Source organism: Talpa occidentalis, unplaced genomic scaffold (genome assembly GCF_014898055.3).
Source record: "Talpa occidentalis isolate TD23 unplaced genomic scaffold, MPIMG_talOcc4v2.1 talOcc4.4, whole genome shotgun sequence".
NCBI lineage: Eukaryota > Metazoa > Chordata > Mammalia > Eulipotyphla > Talpidae > Talpa > Talpa occidentalis.
This window is the reverse complement of record NW_023604295.1, coordinates 98,281,189-98,291,453: the sequence shown is the minus strand read 5'-3', so window position 1 is coordinate 98,291,453 and position 10,265 is coordinate 98,281,189. Positions and strand designations below refer to the sequence as shown.

Genomic DNA, 10,265 nt, shown 5'->3' with positions numbered 1-10,265 from the left:
ACGCCATCTGTGGACACTGAACTGGGCTACAGCCCGCGTCCTGGACCTGAGGCTTTGGAACTGGGATCCGGAGCACAAAATTCGGGGCGTGGGTTCTCCACGACGGTGGGGCACAAGGCAGACACAGCACCCCAAAGCCGTTGAGGTTTACCCTACCATTTCGCTCTGTTTCCTGTCCCACGGGTGAAAAAAAAAAAAGCTCCCCAAGGGCTCTAGGAGAGATCTCTGGCACCACCTAGCGACTTGAAACCAGCAGAGGCTCCTGGAGGAGCCAGTGGCCAGCTGGGAAGTTAGCCCATGCCGGGCCCCTGCCGACCAGTAGTCTGAGCCCACAAGGGAGTGAGTACCCAAAGCCGGGGCAGACCAGGTGCGCAGAAGAGTGTGCCTGAGACTGGACACGCAGGGAGTGTGTCCCGCATCGCATTTTAGAACAGGGACATTTCTTCAGTAAAGACTGCCTGCAGAAGGCTCCCTCAGGAGCCAGAGGTGAGCTGGGAAGTTCACCCACACCAGAACACCTCTGGCCTGCAGTCCAAGCCCAGAGGGGGAGAGGGAACCCACCGCCAGGGCAGACCAGGAGCACAGGGGAGTGTGTCCCCACATCGGCATTTTAGAACAGGGACCTTTCTTCAGTAAAGACTGCTTGAAACTGACAGATGGCTCCCGGAGGAGCCAGAGGGGAGCAGAGAAGCTCACCCAAGATGCTGGCCAGTCCCAGCAACACAGTGTCCCAACGCATACGGCAAATTACAAAACAGACAGTAGGGAGTAGAAGAACCACACGCAACATAGCAACTCCTCAGGAAAGAAGCACACCACAAAAAGAAAACCAGCCCCCAGATTGCAACGACAGTAACTTGGAAGAACTTCTGAGCCTTCCAGAAAGAGAATTTAAAATTGCCATGATTAAAAAAATGACAGAACTCATAAAGGAAACAATGATAAGGGAAAATAATCAACGATCTGAAGAATGAAATTGAGTCCCTAAAGAGGGAAGTAAAAGAAATGCAGGAGATCAAAGAACTAATGGAAGAACTAAAGAATTCTGGGAAAAGCAATGAAAGCAGAATAGATGAAATGGAAGACGAATAAGTTCTCTTGAAGACACAGAAATAAAAACAACCAAAACAGAAAAGGAAAGAGAAGTACGAAGGAAAAGAACGAGGAGACTTCGGGAACTATCGGACACCATGAGGAAAGGAAATATAAGAGTTATAGGAATACCAGAAGGAGAGGACAGAGATGTAGGAACAGAGAAAATATTCCAGGAGATAATTGAAGAGAACTTCCCAAATGTGAAGAAGGAGCTGAAAATTGATATACAAGAAGCAAGAAGAACACCAAACTTCCATGACAAAAAGAAAAATACAGCAAGACACATAATAGTGAAGCTCCAAGAATCCAGGACAAGGAAAAAATAATGAAGCTGACAAGAGGGAAGAAACAAATAACATTCAAAGGAAAACCAATCAGGCTGACATCAGACTTCTCTGAAGAAACACTACGGACAAGGAGAGAGTGGAAGGACATAGTCAACAGACTCCAAGAAAACAGATGTCAACCAAGAATACTCTATCCGCAAAGCTTTCCTTCCTCTATGAAGAAAGAATAAGGACCTTCCCAGACAAACAGAAAACTATGGAACTTCATTACCAATAAACCCCACTCCAAAAAATACTACAAGGAATCCTAAAGCCAGAACCTCAGAGGGATGAATAACAACGAAAGAAGGCAAGGAAAAAAAAAAAGATATTAAAAGAATAAATAAAATCAAAGGAAAGACAAACACAATGGCAAATACAGATGCTAACATATCAATATTAATCCTAAATGTAAATGGACTAAACTCTTCAATAAAAAGACACAGAGTTGCAGCCTGGATTAAGAAACAAAACCCAACCTTCTGCTGTCTCCAGGAAACACATTTAGCTACAAAAGATAAAAATAGACTCAAAGTTAAAGGATGGAAAACAATCCTACAAGCAAATGGACCAAAAAAGAAAGCAGGAACAGCTATACTTATATCAGATAAAACAGATTTCAAAATCAAAAAAATAAAAAGGGATCCCAACGGTCACTACATTAGATCAAAGGGACAATACTTCAAGAAGAAATAACACTAATTAACATATACTCACCAAACGAAGGAGCACCAAAATATATCAGACAACTGTTGTCATCTCTGAAAAGAGAGACATCAGAGAAAACACATACGTAGTGGGAAACTTCAACACACCACTATCAACAATGGATAGATCAACAAGACAAAAAATAAGTAAAGAAACTAAAGCTCTAAATAAGGACCTAGAGCATTTGGGCTTAACAGACATCTATAGAACACTAAACCCCAAAAAAACGGAGTACACAATTTTCTCAAGCGCACACGGATCATTCTCCAGGATCGATCACATACTGGGGCACAAGACAAACATCAACAGATACACCAAGATTGAAATCATACCAACCATCTTTTCTGACCATGAAGGCATCAAGCTAGAAATAAACCATAAAAAGAAGGCAAGGAACTTTCCTACCTCATGGAGACTAAAAACCACACTACTGGAAGACCACTGGACTAATGAGGAGATCAAAGAGGAAATTAAAAATTCTTTGAATTGAATGACAAGGAGGACACCAATATCCTAAATGTATGGGACGCAGCAAAAGCAGTAATAAGAGGAAAATATATAGCAATAGAAGCTCACATCAAGAAACAAGAAAGAACTCAAGAAACAACCTAATCTCGAAGCTCAAAGATCTAGAAAAAGAACAACAAAAAAACCCCAAAACCAGTAGAAGAAAAGAAATAATAAAAACCAAAGCAGAAATAAATGAAATTGAAACTAAAAAAACAATCCAAAAGATTAATGAAACCAAGAGCTGGTTCTTCGAAAAAATCAATAAATAGACAAACCCCTAGCCAGGCTCACAAAGGAAAAAAGGGAGAAAGCACAAATAAACAGGATCAGAAATGAAAGAGGAGAAATCACAACGGACACAGCAGAAATAAAAAGAATAATCAGTAACTACTATGAAGAGTTGTATGGAAACAAGTTCAACAATCTAGAGGAGATGGACAAATTCCTACAACTCTACAATCACCCAAAGCTAGATAAAGAAGAAATAGAACACCTAAACAGACCAATTACAAGCAGCGAAATTGAAATGGTAATCAAAAACCTCCCCAAAACAAAAGCCCAGGACCTGATGGATTTACAAATGAATTCTATCAAACATTCAGAGATGAATTGGTGCCTATCCTTCAAAAACTCTTCCAAAAAATTGAGAAGGAAGAGACAATACCAAACACGTTCTATGAAGCCAACATTACACTAATACCAAAACCGAATAAGGACAACACAAAAAGGAAAACTACAGGCCAATCTCCTAATGAACACTGATGCAAAAATCCTCAACAAATTTAGCTATCAGAATCCAACAATGTATCCATAAGATAATTCACCACGACAAGTAGGATTCATTCCAGGGACACAAGGATGGTTTAACATCCGAAAATCAATCAACGTTATCCAACACATCAACAAAAAGAAAATAAAAACCATATGATAATATCAATAGATGCTGAGAAAGCTTTCGACAAAGTGCAAACCCATTCATGATAAAAAGCCCTTGAAATTCTTGGGATACAAGGAACATACCTCAACATCATAAAGGCCATCTATGAGAAGCCAACAGCCAGCATCATTCTCAATGGTGAAAAGCTGAAAGCAATTCCATTAAGATCTGGAACAAGACAAGGATATCCACTCTCACCACTGCTTTTCAATATAATACTGGAAGTCCTAGCCAGAGCAGTGAGACAAGAGAAAGACATCCAAGGAATCCAAATAGGAAAAGAAGAAGTCAAACTATCACTATTTGCAGATGATATGATAATATACATAGAGAACCCCAAAAACTCCACAGAAAAACTAATTCAACTCATCAATCAGTTCAGTAAAGTGGCAGGATACAAAATCAACACACAAAAGTCAGTAGCCTTCCTATACACAAACAATAAATCTGAAGAAGAAGAAATCAAAAAAACCATCCCTTTTATTATTGAAACAAAAAAAATCAAATATTTGGGAATAAATCTAACAAAAGAGGTAAAGGACCTATACAAAGAAATCTATAAAACACTGTTAAAAGAAATAGAAGAAGACACAAAGAAATGGAAAGACATTCCCTGCTCATGGATTGGAAGAATAAACATTATTGAAATGGCCATCCTACCAAAAGCAATATACAGATTCAATGCTATTCCAATCAAAATTTCAATGTCATTCTTCAAAGAATAGAACAATTATTGATGAAATTCATATGGAATCACAAAAAACCGAATTGCCAAAGCTCTCCTGAAAAAGAAAGAAGGGAATGGAGGCATCACACTCCCAGACTTCAAACTATACTACAAAGCCATAATCATCAAAACTGCATGGTATTGGAACAAGAACAGACACACAGACCAAAGGAATTGAATAGAAAATCCAGAAATGAACCCACAGATTATGGTCAACTAATCTTTGACAAAGGAGCAAAGACTATGCATTGGAGCAAAGAAAGTTTGTTCAATACATGGTGCTGGGAAAACTGGGTCGCTACATGCAAAAGAATGAAGCTTGACCACTACCTCACACCATACACAAAAATCAACTCAAAATGGATTAAAGAACTAGACATAAGACCTGAAACCATAAAAATATAGAAGGAAATATAGGCGAAACACTACGTGATTTGCACATCAAAGACATCTTTACAGACACATCACCCAAAGCAGTGATAGTGAAGACAAAGATAAACAGCTGGGACTACATCAAATTAAAGAGCTTCTGCACAGCAAAAGAGACAATAAAAAAAACTAAGAGAAACCCACTGACTGGGAGAACATTTTTGCACCCAACACTAATGATAAAGGACTGATCACAAAAATCTGCAAAGAACGGATGAGACTCAACAACAACAAAGAAAATAATCCAGTCAAAAAATGGGCAGAAGAGCTAAAAAGAAACTTCTCTGAAGAGGAAATGCAAATGGCCAACAGGCATATGAAAAAATGTTCAACATCACTTGTAATCAGGGAATGCAAATCAAAACTACCATGAGATACCATCTTACACCAGTGAGAATGGCACATATTAAAAAACTAGCAACAACAAATGTTGGCAAGGATGTAGAGAAAAAGGAACTCTCCTGCACTGTTGGTGGGAGTACAATCTGGTCCAACCACTATGGAGAGCTGTGTGGAGATTTCTGGACCTACTAAACATAGAGCTTCCATATGATCCAGCAATTCCACTCCTAGGTATTTACCCAAAGGACACAAAAACATCCACTCCAAAGAGCACCTGCACCCCTATGTTTATAGCAGCACTGTTTACAATAGCTAAGCTTTGGAAACAGCCCAAATGCCCAAAAATAGATGACTGGATCAATAAGATGTGGTACATACATACCATGGAATATTACTCAGCATTCAAAAAAGATAAACACATGCAATTTGCAGCAACATGGATGGCGCTGGAAGGGATCATGCTCAGCGAAATAAGCCAAAAAGAAAAAGAAAAATCCCAGATGGTCTCACTCATAGCAGGAATCTAGAAAACTTAAATAAGGGACCAGGAAAATGAATAACTATAAGAAAGTGAAAATCAAAATCAACAAAAAACTATGAACCAGAGACACTTTTTGGGGGTGGGGGGCAGGAGGGGAGGGATTGGGGTCAGAATGGGGGGGTTGCAATTGTATGGGGAATATAAAAATAAAATTTATTCTAAAAAAAAAAGAGTTTACTCTTCATTTTCTAGGAGGGAGCATTGGGAAAAGCTCTAAAAATTATGTGACATAATATTGATGTTTTAGGAGATTGACCAAAGCCCCAAAGTTGAAAAATACATTAAAAAGTCAGATGATAGCTACATTTTTGTAGATTACTAAAAGGCAGCAGAAATGGTTCACTGGCTACTCACCCCATCATCTATCTCTAATCTACATAAAAGATTGGTATTTGAAAGGAATTTATGAGTCTTTGTGTCCTTTCATCTCTATTACTCCATGGAGAAGTGAGGCTGCTCCCCCTAAACAAGTCAACAAAACCTCAGAAGTACTTGCAGAAATTGGGAGTGGACCGTCAGAAGGGAAGTTTGGCATTAACTGCTATCAGGACATTTGCTAAGCTTCCAAAACCCCTGGGATATCTTCCTGCATGAAGAGGGAGGGGCAGTGAGTAATCATGGCACTCACTACTTTCAGTTTAGGGCTGAATGTGAACACAGAGACTGCCACCTATTTCTTACTAGGGACCCGAAAACAGAGTGGTCCATGGTGGTAGGGGGAAGGCAAAGCTGTGGCAGTAGAGCAGCCTCATATGAGCATTTCCTTTGGGTCAAGCTGTTTTGATAGGACTTGCCTACTGGGGAAAGGGGAACCAAATAGTGGGAAACTATGAGAAGGGCACTTAGAGTGGTGCTGACAAAAGGGGTTGAAGAAGTCAGCCATGGGGTGTATAGCCATAATTCAGGAGCTATACTGTGCAGTGAGCAGGTGTCTTTGCAAATGCATTCCTAGTAGGTAGGTGGTGTCATCAACATTTTGCTGTCTGATATTATATAGGGCAAAAGAGCCAGCCAGTAATATCCTAGAGAGAACTACAAATACAAATTTGCTCCTCCTTTCTCTAGTTACCTGTGTGTGCCCCCATCACATCAGCCTCTTCAGTATTCAGGTAGGCTTTGTGACCTAGTCAAAAAGTCCTATAACATAATGAAGCTCAACATATGAGGCTTATGTGACAAAGAACATCACACAAGCAGAAGCTGATTCCCTCCAGGCTCCATTTGCCGTTCCCTTACTCCTGTATCTTGGAGTGATAAGCAGGAGATCCTCAGGGCTAGCCTTCATATTTTATAGGTAGGTAGGCTAGGGGCAAGAGAGGGGAAAGGCTTTGCCCAAGTTAGTATTGTTTTAAGAGGTTCCTGACTCCTCAAACTCCTGAAAATAAGGAAGCTATGGCCCTTCCCTGTTCATTCCACACAGACAGCTATAATTATAAAAGACTCAACGGGGGTGGGGGTAGGGGGACATGGAGAGGATGAAATGTAGACATTCTGAATTTCATTTTCATCATCATATGTTTCCCAGGAAAAATGATAGTTTCAGCCTAGTCAGGGAAGTGGAAGTGGCCTATGCTAATGTCTGAGATTTGAGGAAAATGCTTTACTTTAACTCTGTTCTCCCAGAAGTCCTACTCATCTATTTGAAGCTGCCAATCAACCTTCCAGCAAAGGAAAACACACACACACCTCTGCACAAATGGCTTTGATTAGGCTTAGCTGTAGGTTTAAGAAAATTTAATCATCTTAACCTGTTTAGTCTTTTTCCCTGATGAAAATCATCAGTCAGATTCCAGCATGAGCCAGTTAGAGCTGAGCTGCTGTCAGCACCGTTGTTTATGTTAATACGTTATAGGCATGAAATGGAGGAAAGTAGAGTTATGAGAAAAAGTCCTGAGTGAATTAGGAGAGTAGGGGTCTGTGGCGGGCCCCTGAGGCTGACAGATGGGGCTCTGAAAAGATTGTTTATTTATGAATCTCAAGAGAGAACCTCCTCTACCTGTTAGGAAGGATGTTGAGAAATGCAAAAGTATATTTCTCTCTGTGGGCAGAACTTGCCTTTATTGCTGAAGGTCTGGACCCCCATAGATGCTGTTTACTATCTACATGACCTCAGACAAATGACTGAATTTGACTATCAGTTTCCTAATCTGAGAAATGGGACTAATAGGAGTAACTAGTTCACAGGATGGCTGTATGAATTAGGTGGCTGGGTAAGGGCCTGCTACATACCATGCTCTCTGTTGAGTGTTCCACAGCGTCAACATTGAACCCTTTTCCAATGCCATCTAGCTCCTTTGTCCTCTCCTAGCACCCCAGAATGTGAACATGGACCAGTGAGTTCTTCCCACTGAATGTAAAGTGATCTGCTAGGGACAGATTGAAAAGTTCTCAAGCCTGGAGCCACCTCTGGTATGAGAGCCTGAATAACTCTGGGAAATCAATGTTTTGGATCTTGGTTTCTTGGTCTGCCACATGAGACTTAGTTGTCCCTAAAATCCACTTTCCCCTTCCTCCTAGAAAACAGCTCCAGCTGATTTTCAACTAAAGAGTTGCATTCTCAACTTCCTTGTAACTAGGTATGGCCATGTGACAATTTTTGCCCATTGAAACTTCTGGAAAGTCTCCTAAGAGGGAAGTAATGGAAATAAGTGAATGCTATCAATAAGTGAATTGGATAAACAATGATTCATCTTTATTATGGAATATTATTCAGCAATAAAAAGGAACAGATTGCTGATATGCACAACATGGCTATACCTCAAAAGCTGGCTAAGTGAAAGAATCCAAACAGTACATACCAAATGAGTGTATTTATACTAAGTTCTAGAATGGGAAAACTAATCTATAGTAATGCCAAAGGCAAACACTGACTACAAAGGAGGTTGTAAGAATTTTCTAGGAAAGTGGAAATGTCCTATTGCCACAGAGATGGTGGTGATGTGGGTGTTTAGATTTGTCAGAACTCATTAAACTCTATACTTTAAATGTGTGCATTTTATTTTAGGTAAACTATACCTCAATAAAACTTACCCCCCCCCAAATAGACAAATAGCCGCTTCATGTATAGATATAATGGCTGGAACAATAGAAGCCATTGTGGATGTGAAAATGAGGGGTAAGCCTCAACAATTATAGAGCAGTGAACTAGATGGAACATGGGACCCTATAGAGTTATTATTAATGGCTATGAGCCTCTGAAAAGAAGAGATGTGGCTAAATTGGGGGCTAGATGTGTCTCTGAATTCAGAGACAGCATGGCATATGGGGCAGGACAGCATGGCACAGGGGAAGGATTAATATTTGAGTTTTAGGAGGACCTAACTTTAAAGCTCATTTCTGTTTGCTTCTCAGCTATGTGATACATAGCAAGTTACTTTACTTCTTAGTAAATGTTTCCTCATCTATTCACTTTTTTAGTGTTGTTGAGAGGTAGCAACCACACTGAAGAATTTTGAAGAATTCAATTTTTTAAGAGTTGATGGTGTTTTTATTATTTTCCTTAAATTAGTTAATTTATTTTTTAACAATAAATTTTATTTTTATATTCCCCATACAATTGCAATCCCCTTATTTTGACCCCAATCCCTCCCCTCCTGCCCCCTACCCCCCATAGAATGTCTCTGGTTCATAGTTTTTTGTTGATTTTGATTTTCACTTTCTTATAGTTACTCATTTTCCTGGTCCCTTATTTAAGTTTTCTAGATTCCTGCTATGAGTGAGACCATCCGGTATTTTTCTTTTTCTTTCTGGCTTATTTCGCTGAGCATGATCCCTTCTAGTGCCATCCATGTTGCTGCAAATTGCATGAGTTTATCTTTTTTGATTGCTGAGTAATATTCCATGGTGTATGTGTACCACATCTTCTTGATCCAGTCATCTATTTTTGGGCATTTGGGTTGTTTATTTTTAACTGAGGTAACTATGGGGTATCCCCATCAGGTATACTACCATAGTGTACCCACCATCAACTCACCCATACTCTATCACCACAGACCACTATGCCTCTCTCCCTCCTGATATTTCCCCTCACCTGCCCCTGCCCTCTTGGTATCTCAGTTCTGTAGTCAGTTATCAAAGGTTAGTTTTTAGCTTGTCTTTAACTGACTATTAATTTAATTATTTTATATTCCAGATAACAGTGACACCATCTAGTATTTATCTTTCTCCTTCAGATTGATTTCTCTTAGCATTATTCTTACATGCTCCATCCATGCTGCCATGAATGGCATGAATGTATCTTTTTTGATGGCTGAGTAGTATTTCATTGTGTAGATGTATCACATCTTCTTGATCCACGCATCTGTTCTGGGCACTTAGGTTGTTTCCATAGTTTAGCGATAGTAGGACTTTGAAGAATTCTTGGTCAGAGGAGAACTTAATGATACCTAACCAAGTCATTTCTCACAAAGAAGACCCTGAGCTTCACCTTCCCAGCCCCTTCAGGAGGCATCTCCATGCCCTTGTTTCTCTTCTTGGTTAAGCCAAATTGCGTTTGCCCTGGAACATAAATTGTGTATCCTGGGACTAAAAAATTATTCCTATCTACTTGGCACTTGCTAGGAGCCAAGCACTATGCTGAACATTGTATGCATATGCATGAGTCCTGACTTGTCCTTATGAGAGCTTGGAGAGGAGGGCTTTAAATGGCGG

General features: G+C 39.9%; 1 protein-coding gene across 1 annotated transcript in view; it reads left to right on the top strand.

Moving 5' to 3' along the window:
* LOC119258206 (uncharacterized protein C12orf29 homolog) overlaps window positions 1–10,265 on the top strand; it is a 71,691-nt gene that overhangs the window by 38,497 nt on the left and 22,929 nt on the right.